The sequence below is a fragment of the Macrotis lagotis genome, chromosome 5, assembly GCF_037893015.1.
Source record: "Macrotis lagotis isolate mMagLag1 chromosome 5, bilby.v1.9.chrom.fasta, whole genome shotgun sequence".
Lineage (NCBI taxonomy): Eukaryota > Metazoa > Chordata > Mammalia > Peramelemorphia > Peramelidae > Macrotis > Macrotis lagotis.
The window spans coordinates 133,316,719-133,321,095 of record NC_133662.1 but is presented as its reverse complement, the minus strand read 5'-3'; the positions used below and the strand labels follow the sequence as shown (position 1 = coordinate 133,321,095).

Genomic DNA, 4,377 nt, shown 5'->3' with positions numbered 1-4,377 from the left:
CCAGTTAGTCAATGTGATTTTTTGATGAGTTTCATTCCTTTTCCAGTTGGTTGATTTGAGTTTTTGGATGAGTTGCAATCCTTTTCCTGTTGGTTAATTTTATTTTTTGAAGAGTTACACTCTTTTTCCAACAGTTTTTACTTTAAAAAAAAATAAGGCTGTGGAACAGACTTTATTCACAAATAAACTGTAACAGTGTAAATGTTCAGGAATATGCTATAAGTCCCTCCTTCCTGAAGTTCCTGGACCTAGAACTCAAGTGGAATGTGGAAGCTGTGCTCCCCGGAAAGGGGAGAGAGAGGATTGGTGGGAATGTCATTTTCATAAGTTAAGTTACAGGGATAGGGATATATAGGAGCTCTGGCTGTTCTCCTCTGGACTCCCTTTGGAGTTGGGGAACAAGAGGAACCAAAAGACAAACACTGAAGGAATCTAGATCATCCTCTTTCTCTCTTCTTCCCCAGGGGAACACTTGGTCTCAAGTTAGCTTTTTGGATGTTGAAGACATCATACTGAGAGAGCAGGGACAATTCTCAGTAGTAGAGAACCAATGAAAGACCCTCACTTCTCCCTACCCCTGGATCCTCAAGAAGGCAGGAAATTGGTTGATAGCAAAGGTCAAAGATCTACAAAAATCAAAGATCTTTCCAATGATCTTCAGCTGCCAGATAAATAGCAGGCATATCTGCGGTAGCAGAAGGGCCTAGGTAGGGGAGTAAGATGGGCCAAGATAACAGGACCCAAAAAGGAAATCCAGAAGCAAGGTTAGGGCCTCTTTTGCTCAACACAGATTAGCATCTGGGCAGGAGCCTAGTGGGTTGTAGCCTCAGGGGCACTTGCATAGGTGATACAGATGCTCCAGTCTTTTCCCACCCCCAAAATTTCCTGGTCCTAGAAAGAGCATATTATGTAATCACCCCCCCCCACTACCACCCTTTTTCCCCCCAGTCCAACTGAAGTCTGTCTGCTTCTCTGTTCCCTTAACCCTAAGAAGGTGACAAAGTGGAAGTCTATGTGTCCTTATGGCTTCAAAGGCTTGGAATGTGAGCCCAGATGATTTCTGGATCAGTAGGGATATAGGGATAACGACCTGCTCCAAGAAGGGCAGTGGGAAAGGTTGAATGAATCCCCTAAGGGGGGGAAAAAACATGGTGAGGAGAGTTGAGGTGGGCACAGAGCCCTCAGAGGTAGACGTTGAGGGTCTGCAGGATACCCTAGAGACATAGTAGGCAATTTCGCTGATAGACTGACTGGTGTAACAGAATCTCGGTGCAGGCCTGGCACAGGCAGAGGTGCCGACATGGTAGCAAAATTACCATTTTGCTTTGGTCCTGGCAGATGACACATTTCTTTCTTTCCTCCTGTTTCTTCAACAGCTGCCACGAGTCATGCCCAGGAAGAGGCTCCTCCTCATTGAGTCTTTCTCAGCCCCTGAAGGGGGCAACCCTAGATGCCCCTGCCCCAGCCCCTTCCTCTGGCCGGAACAGAGGTCTGGGCACTGGATCAGGAGGCTGCTGGTGTCCCCAGATTCTGGCGCCCCCCCTTGGCCCAAACTGGGGGGGGCCCCAGGAGCCCCTCCACCTCCAACAATGGACCACCTGGCCAGTTGCAGGCTCCGGCTGAGTACCCCGCACCAAGACTCTGAACCCAGGGCCAAGAGAGAAAGCTGTACTACGTCCCCACGGAGCCGGTGGTAAGAAGGCAGGGCATGACGCTGTTCAGTGGCCCAGACCGCCAGGTGCCAGGCGCACAGCAAGATCGCGTGCAGGATGGTAACGGTCACTGCCAACACCACAGCAAGGAACAGCAGGGCCAGGAGATTAGCTGGCACGAAACCGGCCAGGAGACAGGCGCTGTTGGCCATTAACTCCAGGACCAACTGGCAAGGCGTCCAGCAGAAATATGGCCATGGCAACGGCGCTGCTGGAAACATGGGTGAAGAGTGCTCCCAACACATCCATCACCCTCCACAGCGGCCCTGTCACGCAGTCCCAGAGGGCCAGGCGCAGGGCGAAGAGGTTCTACGTGCCAATCAGGCAGATGATGACCAGGCTGCTGACCACGTAGGCCGCCAGGCTCATGGCAATAGCGCAGACGTCGCAGGCCTGGCACAGCAGGGCTTGGCTGGAGGAAACTGTGCCCAGGAGGCCCCGGTGCAGCAGCTCCCTGCCCCTCGAGGGCAAGTGCAAGGCCAGGTGGCCCCCACCTTCAGGCTCTCCAGGCCGGTGCTGCAGGACCCCCAGCACAGGCGTCCCAGGCCCTCGGCCCCGGCCAGGGCGGACTGCAGCGCCCCCGGCCCAGAGGCAGCAGGCGGCCAGGCCGGTGTGCGGGAGAGTGTAGAGGAAGGTGGCAGCCCAGGTCAGGGCGGGCAGCAGGGAGGACACCAAGGGGCAGCTGAGGTCCAGCACCAGGTACACGGCCTCCATGGCCCCTCGGGGCGCCCCCCGGGGTCAGCTGTTGGGCTGCTGGGGCAGAGCCATGACTTAGGGGCCCAGAGGCGGGTGAAGGCAGGGCGGGGCCCCTCGGTGCCTGGGAAAGGAAGACAAAGAAGCTCCTGTCCCTGCCCGGCCCCCTTCCTCAGGGATTACGACCTCAGGGAGGAGCCAGAAGTCCCCTTTCTAGAGCCCCGGCCGCCGATGTCTTCCAGTTTTTACTTTTAAAGGAGTTGATTTCTTTGTTCAGTTTTTCATAGTTTTATTGTATGGTTCTCATTTCTTTTTTCTGTCTTTCTTCTTCCTCTCTTCTTTGGTTTTTAAATTATTTTTTAAGCTCTTCTATGAGATTTTGAATTCGAATTCAATTCATAGACTCCTTTTAGAATCTAATTTAGATAATTTTTCAATGCTTTCTTTTTCCGAAGGGGCATTTTTATCATCTCTATCTGCATAGTAGTTTTCTATAGTTAGTGTTCTTTTAGGGTTTTTTGCTCCTTTTGATTGTTTGCGTTCTGCTCCTGTGGTATAGGGAGTATAAACCCAAGTTTTTTGTGCTAGGGCTGGGTTATGATCCCTGATCTATCCCTGGACAAGATGTTGCCTCTGCAGTAGTTTGTTTCTTACTTCATATCCAGATTCTGCCAATTCAGTGGATTGTTCCCAACCCAGACCTGTCTTTTGCCCCAGTGTTCCCAGGGTTCAGAATTTGTTTGGGGTTGGCACCCTCTGTGCTGGCTTGCTATCTGGTTGCCAGGACCTGTGCTGTTTTTCCAGCTGCTGAGCCTGAACTTCACTGAGGTTAAAAGCTTCCCACTGAATTTCCCACTCTCCTGTCAAGTTGGATTTAATTCCCCTTTTTTCCTTTTCCTTCTTTTATCGTTTTTAAGAGAAATCTTCACCAAAAATCCTCCATGAAGTCTACAGTTGAAAACTTGTTCAGAGCTTTTCTTTTCTTGGTGGGATCTATGGCTTTAATATCTGGATAGGGTCTATTCAAGGAAGACTGGTTGATGTATGGACTTTCAAGTCCTTTTCAGGTCTACTTTTCACCTTGCTCTCCACCTGGGCCACTTAACTCTGAAGTCCCTGTGGTTCCAAGAAGTTGTAGCATATGCAGCAGCCACACCCTATTAAACCATTTAGGCAGGAAGGCTAAATCAGTTTGAGGGTAACTGAGTCACAAACTCCTCAGTGAATTGTGGGGGATGACTACCCCAAGCATGTGAGGTCTTCCACTGGTGGAATTAGCAGTTAAGAACACTTTGTTCCAACAGCCATGAAGGCAGCTGAAGCAGGTTTTGTAGAGCTTGATTAGACATCAAAGATGCCAAGGTCATTCCATTGCATCTAGAGCCATCACCAGTTGCCTTCATTATGCCTTGTCAAGCACCAGATCATGATGACTTGGAAAGAGGGAGTGAGGCCAGTGACTTAGTGCAACTCTACCTCATTTAAATCCAGTTTATACTTGAATCAAAAGACATCACCCATACCCCTTTACCATTCCTATCTCAAAGTCCTATGGAAACAGGCAAGTGATGAAGCAGCAGGTGCAAATACATTGTACGTTGTAGTCACAATACTGTACACAGGCAGCCCATAGGGTCATTTCCCCTCTAAAATAGCAATGGGGGGAGCAGCTAGGTGGCCCAGTGGATAAAGCACCAGCCCTGGAGTCAGGAGGACCTGAGTTCAAATTTGACCTCAGACACCTAATAATTACCTAGCTTTGTGACCCTGGACAAGTCACTTAATTGCCTTGCCAGAAAAAAAAAACAGTAATGGGATTCAGCAGTCCCCTGGGTAACTGAGCAACCCTTTTAAGGATCCACTGCTCCCCTCCTGAAGTGAAGAAGGGGTTAGAAAATGTGCCCTAAAAATTTTCTGCTTACATAACCCTGACCTGATAACCTCAGTGAGGTGGGGATCCCACAGTATGGTT

General features: G+C 50.0%; 1 pseudogene; it reads right to left on the bottom strand.

Moving 5' to 3' along the window:
• Positions 1–1,181: 1,181 nt before the first annotated feature.
• LOC141489887 (E3 ubiquitin-protein ligase RNF26-like) lies at positions 1,182–2,426 on the bottom strand (annotated as a pseudogene).
• Positions 2,427–4,377: the final 1,951 nt, after the last annotated feature.